The sequence below is a fragment of the Pan troglodytes genome, chromosome 3 (genome assembly GCF_028858775.2).
Source record: "Pan troglodytes isolate AG18354 chromosome 3, NHGRI_mPanTro3-v2.0_pri, whole genome shotgun sequence".
In the NCBI taxonomy this organism is placed as follows: Eukaryota; Metazoa; Chordata; class Mammalia; order Primates; family Hominidae; genus Pan; species Pan troglodytes.
Genome location: NC_072401.2, coordinates 4,837,200 through 4,854,859, shown reverse-complemented (window position 1 = coordinate 4,854,859; position 17,660 = coordinate 4,837,200). Strand labels below are relative to the sequence as shown.

Genomic DNA, 17,660 nt, shown 5'->3' with positions numbered 1-17,660 from the left:
AAAACTCCTGGCAGATGAGTTTTTATTTGCTGTGGTAGGAAATGGAGAATTAGTAGCTTTTGATTAGAAAAATGTTATGAGCAAGCAATATCTAATTCTATATTAAATGTGCAGTGGAGGGGTGGGGGCTATTTAAAGGAAGTCTGTGGTAAAATCTTTTGTAAAGGGAGTAATTTTCCTGTAACTCAGCTGGATTTCCAATCCAGACTTTCTTAATCTATATGAGAAAATCATCCACAAATGTTGCATTGATGTCTTAGTTTCTGGTTGTTATTCTTAAGCATAATAAATGATAATAATGGCTACCACTTGTTGAGCACCTACTGTACCTGGCCCTGTGGTAAAAGCTTTATAATTTATTTGACTATCCTTTCAAGTCAGGCTCCTTTATTCATGAAGAAACCGAGGTTCAGAAGGGTAAGCTATCTCCCAAGATGACGTCCCTGGTGCTGTGAGATGAGTAGTCATGGCACGTGTGTGCTGTGCTTCTCCGGTTGCCTGCTGCCTCCCCAGCTCTTGAGCATGCACAGGTGTCCTGTGGCAAGTGTGTCCCAGGCTGGGAACTGTGCTCCACTTGGCATTCCACAGACCACGCCTCTGGGGATTTGCTCTTTAGTATGTTATCACATCATCTGCTGTCTTTAGGAGCATATTTTGGTGCATACATTATATATTTGAAAGTGCTTGACTAACTTTTGGGGAAATATGGCTGCTTCCAAACCAACCTTTTTCTTTTATCAACAATTACCTTGTGACCATGCATTTCTTTTCTTTCTTTTTTTTGAGACGGAGTCTCGCCCAGGCTGGAGTGCAGTGGCGCGATCTTGACTCACTGCAAGCTCCGCCTCCCGGGTTCACTCCATTCTCCTGCCTCAGCCTCCCGAGCAGCTGGGACTACAGGCACCAGCCACCATGCCCGGCTAATTTGTGTATTTTTAGTAGAGACAGGGTTTCACCGTGTTAGCCAGGATAGTCTCGATCTCCTGACCTCGTGATCCGCCCGTCTCAGCCTCCGAAAGTGCTGGGATTACAGGTGTGAGCCACCATACCTGGCCAACCATGCGTTTCTTAAAGATAACTGTTGTGGTTTGCTTTTGAGGAAAAGAGAAAAGGATTTGTGGTTTTAGTTGGTAAAATCATTGAGAGGGAAGGAGACCCAATTTATGGATTATAGACATTTGAAAAAAAATTGTAATTCCCTTTTCTGTTGTTGGGATACCAGTTTTTGATTTTATTTGTTCATTAAATGGTCAGTTCCGTGGAGATCTCTGGAGCTGAGATGGCTTTTTAGAATTGCCCAATTGAGGCAAAGGGCCAGGGCTTTTTAACCACTGCATTGGCCAGCCATTGTCTGTGGGCTTCTCCCAGGGAAGGGCCCTAGTGTTGGGTGAGGCACCTTCCTGCTGCTTGAGACACACTCGGCTGTGAGCCAGCAGCAGGCAGTTCTCCTAGTACCTGGGGGCCTCAATCCGAAAGATGCAGTTTAGCCACACAACCTGTATTAGTTCATTTTTTGCATTGCCATAAAGGAATACCTGGAGCTGGGTAATTTATAACAAAAAGAGGTTAATTTTGGCTCATGATTCTGCAGACTGTACAAGAAGCATGGCATCGGCATCTGCTTCTGTGAAGCCTCAGGAAGCTCACAATCATGGCAGGAGGTGAAGGGGGAGCAAGAGTGTCACATGGTGAGAGAGAACAAGAAGAGAGAAGGGGGAGGTCCCAGACTCTTTTAAACAAGCAAATCTTGTGTGAACTGAGCAAGAATTCACTTATCACCAAGGGGACAGTGCTAAGCCATTCATGAGGGATCAACCCTCATGATCCAACACCTCCCAGCAGGCCCCCCCTCCAATATTGGGGATCACATCAAGAGGCTGATCTTTATGGGCTGCATAGTGGGGTTTCCTTGCCCCCTGGCTTCTGATAGGGGTCAACTAATGGGAGGCTCCAGCAGGAGATGGGAAGGCTGGAAAAGAGGAGTTGGCTTGGGAACTGGGTAGAAGCTTTGCATCCACAGCCCATGACTCAGGTTAGGTGTCTGCCCACCAGCTCTAGAATTTTTCCACTGTGTAAGTCTAGCATCCTGGGGGTTAGGATGATTTAGCCAGTAGGCTAGTACCAGCCAGCAATGGACAAGGCAGCATTGCAGCCTCACTCAGGGTGACCCTGAAAGACAGTGGCAAAGGGATGTCTTCCCCATGCCCAGAACTTGGGCCAAATCATCACTGCCTTTTAATTTAAGGTAGTTTTTAATATATATATATATATATATGTGTGTGTGTGTGTGTGTGTGTGTATATATAACATATATATAATTATATATATAAAAACATATATATAAAATTATATATATATAATTTTTTTCTCTTTCTTTCTTCCTTAGGCTCAGCATTACAGTGGGAAAAGTCAAGTATTTTAGGCTCACACAGATTTTTCTCTCAGTGACGTGGCAGTTCATACTTTCCCTCCAAATATGACCTGGTAAATGACTCTGTGGCATGTTGACTGTAAATCTGAACTGAAATGGAATCTGTAACCCATTATCAGATCCTGAATCAAGCTGCCTTGTCCTTCTCCAGTTTTTGTTTCAGTGGAAATGTGTGTTTTTATTCTGTCAATGGACAGTTTACATACCTAATATTAAAAGGGAATTATATAATGAACACTTGATGTAAAAGAGACTAGTTAAATACTTCAACTCCAAAAGTTTCCATTAAAGTAATAAGGAAATTACATTTAATTTTAACTAGTAGAAAGATTTAAAAAATGCTATTGCTATTAAGCATTTATTACCCACACTCAACCCTTTTTTTGTGAGTGAATTCCCAAAGCACAATTCATCTTTATACAGGTAGAAAGGAAATATTCTTGCAAAATATGTAGTTTGATGTCATCTTAACTGTGGAGAGAAGCATATTTTTCCAAAGAATAGAATGTGATGGTTGATTGGAAACTTTTGGAGTTACAGGCTAGCTCTACCTCTTGAAATAAGAAAATATATATAAATAGGTCCCCAGATGAAGGCGTCGTGGGGTACTTTACAGCCCTAATTGGCTCCAGACACAGAGGCAGTGATCTGTAAGCAAGCAATGACAAGAGGAAGTTAAATCAAAATTAAATTAAGAGAAGGAAGAAAAAGAAGAGCTATCAAGGAGAGGTGATGAATTTCCTGAAAGCTTCTAAATACCTATCTGTGGGTAAATGATTGAAAATCTGTGAATATATCTCACTTATGTCAAAAGATGAAATCTGGAAACATTTCAGTCCTAAAAAAATACCTTACTTCTTATCTTTGAAGCCTTTTCTTATTTTTTCAATTTTTTTTTTTGGAGATAGAGTCTCACTATGTTGCCCAGGCTGACCTCAAACTCTTGGGCTCAAGCGTCCTCCTGCCTCAGCCTTCTGAGTAGCTGGGATTATGCATGTACACCACTATGCCTGGCTTCAGAAGTCTTTTCAAATATTCATTACTTGGTACAGTTCAACCACTACAAGCATATTTGCTTCTATACATTCCCGTTGACTCAACTGCGATAAAATCAGCATCTTCCATGGTGCACATGAAGTCGTATATTGGGAGGATTGGTTTTCCTGTTTACATTTTGACGTTTTGTTGTTGTTCCAGCTTGTGTAAATAAAAATTTAGGAATTCGAACTCACCAGAGAGCTCCTCCACCCTGACTGCCATTTTTGCAGTTACATCTGTCATTCTCCCTTTTCCTGTCCTCTATCCAGTTAATTACCAAGCCCAAGAAGATAGACACTGTGTTCCACTCCCCTCACAGCACAGAGCACAGTTCAGTACATAGTATTTGGAAATCAATTAAGTGAATAAGCACCTGCACTTTCTCTCCGTCTCATCCATTCTGCTGCTACCATAGGAGTTCAGACTCCTACCATCTTGTACCTGAGCTCACACAGTAACGGTGAGCCCTCAGTCCCTCTCCAAGCTAAGCCACTGCACGGAAAATGTTGCTTTCATCATTACTTTGGCTCGGAAGCGCTCAGTACCACTCATTCTCCACGCAAAGATTCTCAGATATTTGGTCTTTATAAAGCTAGCCTACCCACCTCCAGTGTTAAACCCCACACTTCCCCCATCATCCCACCAGTTTTCACCATGCTGCTCTGTTAGCAGTCCCCTCAGCTTCTTGCCTCCTTCCTTGGCTCCTGCTATTTGTCTTGCCTGGACTGCTTGCTCTCCTTCACTTTCTCAAATTCCATTGATCTTGAAAGGCACATTCTAGCCTATACTAGTCTCCTCTTGAATTGAAAGCATTTGCTGCCTGTATTCTTACTATGGAAATATGTATGGCTTGTGACATCCCTTGCCTTATTACTTTGTGTTTTTATTTAGTAATAACATTGTCACTTAACCTTTCAGCTGCGATTGTGTTATCTCTCAAATGATATTGTTTATTTGTGGGCTTATATTGGGCACAGGGGATGGAAAAGGAGAGAGCAGGACTCTATTTTCATGCTTCTTTGTATTTAGCACAGTGGCTCTTGTACCCAGTAATACAGCCTTTAGACAGAACAGACACCATATCTTCTTGGTCTTTGTATTCCTAGTGCCTTGCAGAGCATCTGGCCCATAGTAGGGATTCATACATGGCATTTGAATAAATGAACAGAAGGCACACCTCAAATATTTGTTTAGTAGTTTTACCCCCAAACTAAATGAATCAACACAGGTAATTTTCCATCTTTTAAAAGCCATAAAAATCCAGTTTTCCATTTAGTTTTTTTCATCATTAACACTTCTCCCTCAAGCACTTCTCCTTTGCCTGCCTTGAGCTTCATACTGAAATTTAAATCAATTTCCTCTCATTCTTTTCCCTGTGAAATTGGAGAACAGCTGTTTAGTCACCTCCTTATAAATAACCCTTCAACAAGTTAAATTGCCTCTAGGATTTGCTTTCTCCAGATTAAATTATCCCAAAGTCTTTTCTTTTTTCTCATAAAGGCCTTTTCAAAAAGAAACATTGATTACTTTTAAAATTTCTTTTTCTAGCTCTTTATAAAACTTTATTCTTTTCATAAATGTACCACAGGATACCCCTATGTGGGCCTGACTGATGCTGTCTGGAATGGAAAGCTTTCCTTCCACATCTGGAATCTCATTCTTCTATTTGTGTTGTACCTTGTTAGCTTCTTTTCTTTTCTTTTCTTTTCTTTTCTTTTCTTCGTATCCTATCAAATTTAATTTGCGGTCCACTCTCACCCTCTCCCTGTTTGTCTCCTTTTTCTGTACATTTCTTCAAATGTGTGGCTTGATTTTCTTCCCATAAACACTAACTTGCTTTATCAGAAGTCTTACTAAGGTTATAAGTTACAGAGAATCCAACACAAATTAGCTTAAGTGATCAAAGGAATTTATTGATTTATATCACTGAAAAGTCTAGTGGTATGACTAACCTCTGGCATGGCTGGACTCGGTGAACCAAACAGTGTCACCACAGGCCTGGTTTTTCTTACTCCCTCTGTTCTGCCTTGCACACACAGTGTTGGCGCCTTTAAGGCGCCTCTAACGCCCTTGCTTTGTGGCAGCCACTGAGCTGCAGCACTTGCAGGCCTCACTTTCTCATAATGCCCCCTCTGGAGGAAAAGAGAGGCTCTTTCCTTGACTGGGTTTCACTTTCTCTTACTGGCTCAGATTGAGTGATATTCTTATCCTCAATCCACTCCTGTTGCCAGTAAAAGGATATACTGCCTAGCTTGGTCCATTTAGGACCCAGCTCTGCATCTGATGCAGTATGTTACTTCCACCCAATACATTTGGCTGAGAATCAGGGACGAATTGTTTCCAAAGGAAATTTGGGGAGCTGTTCCCAGAAGGAGGGGAGCAATGCATGGGGGTGGCCAACAAGAGATGTACATTGCATTCAAAATTGTGCCCATTCACTCTGCTTTAGGCATTATAAATACCACTTTGAACTGAAGGTATCTCTGAGAATGAATTATTTATTCACTTACTCATAGTCACTTACTGTTAAGCACCAACTATATGCCAGGCATACAACTAGGTTAGGTATTAGGTGTACAAACGTGAGTGAGACAATGTCTGACTTTGAGAAACATAATCTAGGGAAAAAATAGACTTAGAGGCACATAACTAAAGCATGTTCTAATAAGTGCTGCTATCAAAGTGTCTATGGACACAGGTGGAAGTGAAGAACTCAGTGGGAGGGGTTAAAGGGAGAGGGCATAACAGGAGAGGTGAGTTTTGAGTTAAGCCTTGAAGGGTAAAAAGAGATTCCCCTAGAATGGGAAAGGAATAGCTTTATCTCGAAGGCCATGGTGCACTAGAAAGAGTTTTCAGTAGGGGACTAATGTGGTTAGGTATGTATTTGAGAAAGATCATTCTGCTGGCAGTTGGTGGATTCGGCAGAGGTGAGAAGGACTGGCAGCAAGGAGGAGGACCAGTTGAGCTGTTGCAGTAATCAAGTCTAGTCAAGATACAGCAAGGACCTGAACTCAGCTCGTTACTATAGAGCTAGGGAGTAGACTCGATATATTTGAGAAGAGCTGGGACTTGTTCAATGTAGGAGATGTGAATCAGTGGTTATAGATGACTTTGAGGTTTTCATTGTGATAGGTAGGTAGCTAAGATGAGTTCAGTTTTGTAGTTACTTGAGGTGCCTGCTGAACACCCAAGGGACACGTTTCCCAGGCAGTTGTAAATATAGAAATGTACTGGAGGAGAGATTTCTAAGCCAGGAATTTAGACTGGAGAAGACATCAGAATGTAAATGGAGATTGAAGCCTTGAGGAAAGAGTGGGATCACCCAAGGGGAATTTCAAGTCAGAAGAAAAGAGGGCCTCAGAGTAGTCCCTGGGAAAAGACTACATTTGAGAAGCCAGCAGAGAATAAGAAGTCTGAGGAGGCAGCTATGGAGAACGTAGGCCTGTGGATCCCTCCAAGTAATAAGCTTGTTTTTACTTGGATTAGAGGTAATGTCACCTGGAATGATTTGTGCCATGATGGTTAAGAGCATGGACTCTGGGCTCTACCACCTCCTGCAACTGATCTGTGGGTAAAATATTTAACCTCATTTCCTCATCTATGTAATGGGAATAAAGTAGTACCTAATTTTGGAGAATTAATTTGAGTAAAGCACCTTGAAAGTGCTTAGCACATAAGAAGTGCTATAGAATGTTTGATAAACACATACGCCAGTAAACACATGTGTTTGTACATTTCTGTCTCTCTGCACTCACATAGCTGCTGGCCAGTTAATCTGAAATCCAAAATTAGTTTATTTGTACTTAAATAATTTGATTTTCTGGAAACTCTGCTAGTTCCAATGCAACAATGCAAGTATCTTGACTTCTTGAAGGTTTTCCAGATTATTTACTGGATTATTTTTTTCTACTGATGATTAATTTTACCTCTGACTTTGTTATACTTTTCTTTGTTTCTTCCACACTTCACATATTTTTTATTGTTCCTAATACTTTATAGCATACAGCTTTTATTTATTTTTAAAATTTACTTTCTCAGAATTATTCCTAAAGTTCTGGAGTGCTCTGTGAGTTGCTCCTCCACATTTCGGTCAGTTTCTAGTGTGTTACTTTTAATCAGGCTAGTTTTCTCATGCATCTAAAGGAATTGGCAATATTCTCAACTCCTCCCCATTATGGTCGGGGATATGAACTTACTGTCTTCTTCTTTCATTTTCCCAAGTAAATGTCTTGAACCACTGATTAGATCTGTGTGCCCACAATAACATAAGCAGGCACGAAGCTTAAATCTGATTTAAAGGAGAGGGCTGTATAGTCTATTACTCCATTACGTTTTTTTAAGTGTCTAGATTAAAATAGATCAGTATTCAGGGTGTGAGTGTATTGCTAAGTCTCTTAACACTCATTGAACCAGACGTCGTGTGTGTTCATTTTTAAATGATGGGGTGGATTACTTTTATATTTATTATGAACACAAACACTGATGCTAACAACTGACATGTGAAAGGAAAGCAGGCAATAGTGATGAAAACCATTTAATGATTAGTGAGGAAACAAATATTGTTTAATGAAAATAAAAACCATGTCTAAAGGGCCTAATGCTGACTTTTGGAAATATAACCATGTTGCGGTCTTTTGTGTACCCTCTGTCCTGTACAGTAGATATTGTTTAAAATTGCTTGGGAACTGGAGCTTGCAATTGTGAGCCTGGAATGTCCTGCAGATAATTAAGTTGTGGTCAGGCTTTGGAAAAATAAAAAGTTCTCGAACTATGATTTTATAAACATGCTACAATAACATTTCTTTATATTTAACAGTTTCTTATAGAAAGTTGATACTCTCATGAGGCATTGATTAAAGGTAAAACATCAAGAAAGAAAAAATATTAAATTAAAACTTCACTTAGGATGTTGACAGTTGGCTTGTAATATTAAACAGATGTGTATGTTCCTGGGGATATTCTTCTTTCTGAACTGAATTGCTAAGTTGTATTTTTCTTTTAATGACAACTACAAATTTTTGATCAGTTAATAATTTTAAATACGCTTTCTACAATCATCTGCATTCTAACTTGATCTGTAGTTTGAGCCCCTCAGTGATGTAATGATTGCTGAAACCTCTGCTGCCTCTTCTTAAGTCCTTCATTTTCTTTCTTCCTTATCCCCCCCCCTAAAAGCTCAACTGGGCTCTTCTGATTTCATGATGCATACTTGGAGACTGATTCCTTGAAATAATTTTAGGATCATTGGGTGGAATTCTACCCTTGCAGATTTATGTCTGTAGTTTACTTCCCTATAAGCTTCACTTTGGCATTTGAGCGCAGAAGCTGACCTACATTGTGGTATTGTGTTTGTGTGGTCAATTGTAAAGGCTGCATTTTACGTCTGTATAGCCAGCCATGCAGATCGGCCTGTACCCCATGCTGTGGGGCCAAAGAAATGTCAGTGAGGGGACCTAAAGGAAACCAGGCCTTGGAGTCAAAAGAGATTCAGTAACTTTTTCTTTTTGCCTATGAGGATTTTGCCAGACTTTTGCATTTTATTGGACAAATAACAGAGTCTAGTGAGAGCTGTAGAGTGGGTTGGAGGGGTGGGTTAGATGGGTGAGTAGTCTTTGGTAAATGAAGTCAGGTGGGATTTTGTAGGATGTGGTGAAAATGTTTTGCATCTTCAAAGATTGTTCAAGTCTTTTTGGAAGACTAGATAAATTGTACAATGTTGTTTTTGGGATGATGAATTTTTTTAGATACTAAAGATCATTTTGATTGTAAGTCTTCAACATGTGGACATCTTATGTTTTCTGAAAGATATATTTCACTAGGCAGGAGTCTTTGATTAACCTGGAGGAAGTTTTGTTGCTTTGAGTACATTTATTTATCTTGGAACTATGTATTGTTTGCACAGTCTTCTTTTTGGAATCAGTGTTTTTTTTTTCTCTGCAGATTCCATTTGGGAAGCTTTGGTTTGGGGCCTTAAGTATATATATGGAAGGCATTTTCAGTAAACACAAACAAAGGCCAGCTAGACTGTCTGAACAAGTACAATGATGTATTTTATAATACAAAACTTTAACTTCAAGAATAATGAATTTATTTTTAATAGCACATTATTTAAAAGTGGCTATTTGTTCTTTACATCTAATAGTATAGCTTTTTAGGTATCTTATTCCTTTAAGTCTGATATAGAAGCAAAAATATTTAAAGTGCATTTTTATGTGAAAGGATTTGATGAGTTCACATTTCATGTCTTCAACTTTTGTTCTCTAGCTCACTGTTTTAGAATTGCACTTATTATATTTTGTGTGTGTGGAAGGAAGGAGACCAAATTTCTGTGTAAAATGTCTTAACAGATTTAATCGAATCACTGCCATATTCTCCTGGAATTTGAGATACTCCTTAACAGCACCCTATTGGGAAAGAGTTGGGATCTTTGAGCTATATGCAAAAATACTATTTAATTTCAGCATAATTCGTTATGAGCAACCATTTTAGTGTAAGAGTCTGAAAAGCAATAAAATGTATCTGTTAAGGTTTGTGCTAGTTAGCTTGTTTCTGGGCTTCATGTTTATTTCACTTCAATTCTCTTCCAATGTTTTACTATGAAGGAATGTTGCAAATATTTTAAATCATTTGTTGTAACTGGAATTTGTAATTATGAACAGGTTTAAGTAGAAAATGCTGTTTTGTTTTACTGTTATTCCTGCATCGTAAGATAACTGATATTCTTTTATAGATATTTTGGCTTGGCTCACCAATCCTAATTTCAGTATCATGCCTGACTTAGCAATAAACTGCTGCGATCAGCTACAGGGAATTGTATTAGGCAGGCTTTATTTTTCTGTATCAGTGTGGTATTGCAGTTTCATCCACCTTTAAGTTAGAAAAGCATGGTTTTAGTATTTCAATTTTCTTGTTCAATAATTCTACCATGGGGAAAGGGAAAGTAGAAAGTTTTCCAGAGTAGATGATGATTTAACAACTACACCATTTGAACTAGTCGTCCTTTTAAAATCTCATGTGAGCATTCCCTTTTTTGCCTATATAGTGTTCAGTTCTTCTCAGCTATTTTACAGCTAATGATTTGGTTCTATTAGGGAGAAGGTAATGCATGCTTATTTTCGCAGCATGTTAATTCTATTAACTGTTCAGTAACTGACTCGGGAATGGAAGGCACCTATTGGTCCCTAGTGGTCTGAAATGGGAAATGCATCCCCTGAAAATTTCATCAGGACTTTCCATAAAGCTTAACATTTGACTAGAAACAAAAATGTTAGTAGCTTTAGATAGATTGATTAGGTTATTTAAAGTGTTCCTTGAGCTACAGATGAAGTTAATAATTTTCTTAATCTCTTATTAAAAATAGATGAACTACATATAAAAACTTCAGTCCTAGATTAGCACCTGTATTTCAAGTCACTTAGGGAATGGTGGAAAATTCTGTAAATGCTTGTGTGTTAAGCATATTGAGTAAACTGTCAAGATTTTTCTCTTTGTCATCTTTTTGTCAGCTTTATCATGCTTAATTTTCAAGAAAATAATGTGTTTGTTACTGTGGTCACACCGTGATTTTGCATTGGCTTATGTATGATATTTTATTGTCTCTGTCCTAGAAAATTATAGCAGTTTTTATGAGGAGTGGTTTGTGGGTTCACACAACCCACTTGGAGTGCCATTTACTATAATTCTCTTCTAAAAGAACCATAAAACATCATGTAAATTGTTTAAAAAGGGAAAGACCTTTTTCGAGAAAGGCTAAGAAGAAATCTTTCCAGGCTTTCTTTTGTTTCTTATAGTCAGTTTTATGATTTTAAGCTCCCAATTTATTTAGAGCATTAATGTCATAAAATAAAGTGCACGTGTGTATAAGTAAACCGTTGTGAGCTAGAGCTAGGCTAGAACTGGGTGTTGTTGATGCAGATAATATCAAATTCATTATTTTATAATCTTTTAAGATATGTTTTCTGTGACTTTGGAAATGAAATTAAAGAAATTAAGGAAGAAAGGAAAAGAGAGAGGAAGGAATTAATTTATAGCTTGTATATCTTTTTTTTAAAACCCTTATGTTTTCTTAAGTAGTGATGTGTTTATAATCTACGTTAAGGCACAATTTTTGGTAACCAGTCCTGTGAAACTCACATTTAAATTCACAAATAGATTTACTTAGAGAAACTTTCCTCTCTTGGGAGTTTTACCATTTAGATTGGCTTGTTGCACTCAGTTTGTATACACCCTTTCGAAGAAAGAATTAAACAGCACAATAACAAGGCCAAAGTTCTGTCATAGTTTTCTATACAAATGCCTTATTCTGATATTATCTTGGCTTTGTGCATGAGCTCTCAGGAGAGTAAGGACGAACATTGTTAATAATTTTCTACAACATTTACATGGTTCTCTGTGCTTTTAGTCACTTAATACAGGTATATCTTACGTTTAACAAACCGTTATAAGAAAATCCACATATATCTGAAATATAAATTGGGGCAGTTGTTCATTTTGCATGAAGATATAACACATTTATAATAGATTTAAGTTTTAAAGCCACTTCCTTAGCACATGCGAGATCATTATATTTGCAACATTTTATAAGAACACATATAGGCCGGGTGTGGTGGCTCACGCCTGTAATCCCAGTACTTTGGGAGGCCAAGGCAGGCGGATCAGAAGGTCAGGAGTTTGAGACCAGCCTGGCCAACATGGTGAAACCTCATCTCTACTAAAAATACAAAAATTAGCCAGGCGTGGTGGCAGGCACCTGTAATCCCAGCTCCTCAGGAGGCTGAGGCAGGAGAATCGCTTGAACCCAGGAGGTGGAGGTTGCAGTGAGCCAAGACCACGCCTACACTCCAGCCTGGGCAACAGAGTGAGACTCCATCTCAAAAAAAAAAAAAAAAGAAAAAAAAAACACTTATAAAGGGAATGATGATTGCTGTATTCATGTAGGTAGTGATATGAACATTTGTCTCTGTAAAATATTATCTTCTTTTGAAATTAGTGGTTTTTAAAAACACAAGATTATCTGTGTGGTTTAGAAACTCCTTGGTTTTATGACAGGAAGAGGTTATAAGTAAATCACGTTTATGCATTTTGTAAAGAGTGTTAGTAAAATTGCTAGATTTTCTTGAACATGGTTGTAAATCTTTTTGTTTTAATTATAAAGCTTTCTACATACATGTGTGACTTTATGAAGAATGTCAACTTAGGTTTTAATTATGTGACTGTAAATTCCCCTTTTCCTTCTGTGTGAAAACACAACACCAACAAGAAACCAACTTCCTAAAATATACAAACTTTTTGGGATTGTTCTTTATTCTACACTGTCTTACTATTTTTATTTTTCTGATGTTGGGGTGTTTCTATTTAGTATCACAGTAGCTAACTGAAGTAAATTTTGGGAATAGAAAATGAAGCTATAATTGGAAAGGAGATTTTGAAAAAACAGAAGCACCTAATGTCATGATGTGGGTGGGAATCAGGGGAAGAATGTACTGACGAGCCCCAATACCGCTGGTTCAGAACAGCCCTGGGAATTCTATAGCTGTTTTCCAAAGGATTGTTTGATACAGTCGGGAGCTCCCGTGACCAAATCTAAAGCCTGAGAACCAACCTTCTGTGATAAAGCATACTAAGCAAAGAAGACACTGTGGCATTGTAACCGATGCTACTGAGTATGCCACAAATGTTCATAAAAATTTTGTGTATAGCGCTATTGCATAAATCGTTTTAATATGGGATGTTTGGAAATAAGATAGGTACTACATTGAAGGGACCAAATACTGAATTCTCCAAGTTAGATACTGTTTTTCACCATGAATTTATAATATGTTGTTATATAACAACATCATTGTTACTGCAAGTGATACAAAATGTTATGTTTGGAGTTTTTCTCTTTTTTTTTAGATTGGAAAATAGTTTTAATGTTAGCACAGACAAAATATTTCCTATTTATTTATAGTTATTAAATAAAAATGCATAGCACATTAGTCAAGAATGTATTGTTTTATAAATTATTCAGTTGCAAGTATCTAAGATTACTTTACTTACAACTTAAATGCAGAATGTTGATGTTTCCTTGTTTCTGTTTTTCACTTGAGTCAGTTAGAAAATATTTTTCATGGACTTTGTATATAAGCTAAAGATTTTTTTCTTACATGAAAATCATCGATATGGCCAATTCCTGTCAGAAAAGAGCCATAATTTTTCAATTTTTTCCTCCAAAACTGCAACTTCACAAAATATGTACGAGATGTAGCAATTAACCTACATGCACATTTATAATACTAGAAAATGGGCAGCTAGTTATATTCAAAGACTGGATCTGATAGGCCCAAATTGCTTAAAACATCACAGTTATTGAAGATATACCCCAGGGAATTTGAGAAACCATTTAACAGATGAAAGTACATTTTGAAAAGTCTGACCTTACAGGCAATCATAAAATGAATCAAAACAGTGCTTTTTTTCCCCCTGAAATGTACAGAGCCCATCTGTGTCTAATCCAGTAATTATAGACTGTGTTCAATTACCTTTTCAAACTTGGAGCAGACTGGAGACTAGGCAATGAACAAACATAGGGTTTTGTCTAGACCTCAATTGACCACAGTCTAAAAGTTGAATTTATATCTAATTTTATTTTTTGTTTGGTTTGATAGTTCTTAAAGGATTCATTTTTGCTACTTGGTGTTTTACCTTCTTAGATTTGAGGTACTGCCTTTTCTCATCACAAAAGCTTTTGTATCAGCTATAGCTTATGCTGTAATCAGATGCTGTTTTCGGAATACTTACTCTTGCCTGCAAATCAATAATTTGCACTGCAGAAAAGACTGCATGGGGTGGGGGAGGGGATTTTACCAGTGAGTAGTATTTTCTTAAGTAGCCTTTAAAATGTTGCTGCTGACTATAACTCTTTTTTATGTGCTAGGAAAAAATAATTTATTTTCCTCTTAAATTTAGAAAACTATAGGTAATTTCCAGTTGGGTTGTACACTTAATGTCTCCAAAAATACATGTAGACTGCTAAAGCACGTGTGTCTCTCTTTTGTCAAATGTCTTATCGTTTTTTCTAGGTACACATTTTTATTGCATTTACTAATCAGACTGGTATCCAGTATAAAATACAGTGTATAGTATTCAAAGTCCATTTCAAATCATGTCTCTTAATAAAGTCAATTTATGATCTGATGAATCTTTAAGTGAGAATTAATTACCATGAACCACCACAGCCAGTTCAAAGTATTTAAATTTTATCCAGGAACCTTGGCTATTCAAGTTTTCCTTAAAACACAAAGCAAACAAACGATGACCACAATTTTTAGAACTGCTTATGTGGTAGTCAAAGTTCTTTTTTTCCATTATTTAGTATTTACAGTTATTCACATTACAATTATCACTGGAAACAAATGTTTTGAGGTATTTATTAGAAGTAATCATTGCATATTAGACCATGAATTTTTCTAGAAATTTTACAACCATTCCTAGTATATTATATTATTATTTTTTAAAGTTTTATTCATTTAGGTCTCACTATCCTTTGGAACTTTTAAGGACTTTGTCATTGGGGAGAGAAGCAGTTTTATTTGGTTGCATGAATGTACTTTCTGAGAATTATATGGAGAAAGTGAAACCTAAAGAGGATTACAAGTACCTTATGTTGAATGTTTTCATGAGACATTTACTTGTGAAACTTGGATAATATGATTTCCTTCCCTCCTTCCTGTCCCCATAGTTTATGGAACTATTGTTATAATTAGCCTCCATTGTATGCTTCTTAGGATCTTCATAGAGAAAGCAAAAGATTAGTCTTCCTAACTAGGAACTTGAGAGACCCTTTGGATCCTCTCTCATATACCCCCTTATCTGATCCAAAGAAAGAGTTCTCTAGTCTTTCTTTTTTTTTTTTTTCCCACAGACCAGAGCCCCCTCCTAGTTCCTGCTTTCATTACCTAATGTATGGGTACCTCCTTTGGTGGTTTGGATTTTATATTCTCTGATTAGCCTGTTTATGCCACTTTTACTGGATTGTAAGCTCCTTCGGATCAAAGACTAGATGGATGTTATCCTATCCCATTGTATTACTGCTTAAAACAGTGCCTGGCTTGTAACAGGCACTTGCTCCTTGTTGACCAAATGAGGACAGAGTGGATCATCCATTCGGAATCTTAGTATTGAAAGGTAGGAGTGAAGAATTTTTAAAGGTTAGTAGAAATCACATCTAAATAACATATAACTCTCTTTTTTGCCATAATGAAATAACTGAAAATAGAACTTTTTAAAATTTCTCACTTTAAATGTTTTTAATGAGACCAATGATAGAATGAATTATATTCATGAAGTCTCCATTTTCCATTGAAGCTGCACTATCTGTTGCTGTGCTTAACAAGTTGATAGCTTTACTTATGGCAATTTTTATGGAACTGCTTTCTCCATCTGCAGTGAGAAGACTGAGAAACATTTTTCTGATTCATATATCTACGTATATCCTTTTCTTCATGATTCTTGGAGAAGCCTTGCAGAAATAGTCAGTAAACAGTATTGAATACTTACTACTTTCAAGGTGCCGCTTGATACAGTGAAGCCATGATATACAAGTCCTGGCCATATGGATTTTGAAGTATGTGGTTGATGTCATGTCTCCTTTAGGCTGGATTCTCTCCTGCAATGGAAGGTGCCCTCTCAAGAGTTCTTTCTCCAGTATTGACTCTTAACGTAATTGCATGTCCTTACCCCCACTAAGGACTTCAGTGTCTTTATCACACCCTTGCCCTCAGGTTAAAAGGGGAAGAAATCACATCATTTATAAAAGCAGTGATGGAACATCAGTCTTTATAAGAAAAAAATAGAAGTTTATGATTGTCTCATCACAGTCAACTGGCAATTCATTACTGCAGTAGCAAGGAGATATCCCAGACCTCTGGCTTTGCTGTCAAGATTGAGTGCTGGGGTAGTTTTTACTCAGCATTAAAGATTTCATTGGCCATGCTGTTTTGTCGGGTATCTGTTTAAGATGTAGCAGTGTGATTTTTACTAACTTGATTTTAGAGATTTTCAGTGTGTCACATTTAAATAATCTACTTTTGAAAATAGTAGTGTCTATTTGAGTATGTTGCTCACTGGGGAATGTGGCCTCTAAAAGCAACCATAAGATCCAAGAACAGAGCAGTGAGGGCCATGACCATTAGATGACTTCCACGAAGCAGTCTTTGACTCTGTTGGTTGAAATCCCCCACACTTTCCTTTCCTTCTTCAAACCTTTTTCTCTATCCTTTGGTTATGATTGGCTCCTGGCTGGATAAAGTGGTGCTGCTTCTGGGATAAAGCTGTAATCAGGCGCTTGAGTCTACTTCTACTGGAAGATCCCAGATGAATGGGAAACCCCATGAGCTCTGGCTTGCCTAAGGCAAAGCTGAGATTTGAGATCCAGGCCAGACGAGGGTCCCCCCCTCTATCAGAATCTCCACTCTCAAAGTACAGGTACTTCTTTACTTAACATAGAACCGAATTTCTGAGGTTTCCTAAAGAGCCAACCAGGGAAGGATTTCCTGTGTCTGTCTCCTCTCATTCTCTGGGAAGTCTTAAAATTTTTCAGCTTAGACTGCTTCCTTCTTTAAATTCTAAGTTGAATACCCTTATGTCCGTTTGATATGTATATTATTATTATATTCCTGGATTTTATTCTTGAACCCAGTTGGAGTTTCAAGGCAAACATTTGGTTTTCTGTCAGCCCACAAACTGAGCAATGGTTGGTCAATTATGGTCTTCTGTTGACTGAGGCAGAGTCGCATGTTAAAAGTATATTTTATTAATAGCCCACAAAGCATACCAACTGCCAGCTTTTTGCCATGTCTAACTTTGAGCAATATTTAGTAACAATATTCCCAGTTTTCATCTGTGGATTACTTAAATGTGTCATCCAGGAAGTCACTGTAAGATACGTTGGTGAAAAAGCCTTCAAGCTTAGATATTGTGTATTCTGCTTACCTGCTTACCAACTCATGCTTCCCAGAGTACCTAACTCACAAACGTGCCTCAAATGCAGAAAAGCAAATCTAGTTCAGTATTATACAGGACTGGTAATGTCCTGGCTGTTTGCTCTATGGTGTGCTTGTTAATCAGCAGTAGATGATTGTGGCACATACCTATTCTTGGTCCTGAAACCACCCTTCTGTCAACAATAGTGCCTTCCTTCTTCCTGGGAACT

The 17,660-nt window shown here is 37.7% G+C and overlaps 1 protein-coding gene across 8 annotated transcripts in view; it reads left to right on the top strand.

The window, feature by feature from the left end:
• STX18 (syntaxin 18) overlaps nt 1-17,660 on the top strand; it is a 122,792-nt gene that overhangs the window by 12,266 nt on the left and 92,866 nt on the right. Inside the window, exon 2 of one of the 8 annotated variants that reach the window (XM_063809326.1) lies at nt 2,387-2,484. The exons of the other annotated variants lie outside the window; for them this stretch is intronic. The gene's annotated coding sequence lies outside the window, so the exon portion shown is untranslated. The remainder of the gene's footprint in view (nt 1-2,386; nt 2,485-17,660) is intronic. 8 annotated transcript variants of the gene reach the window in all.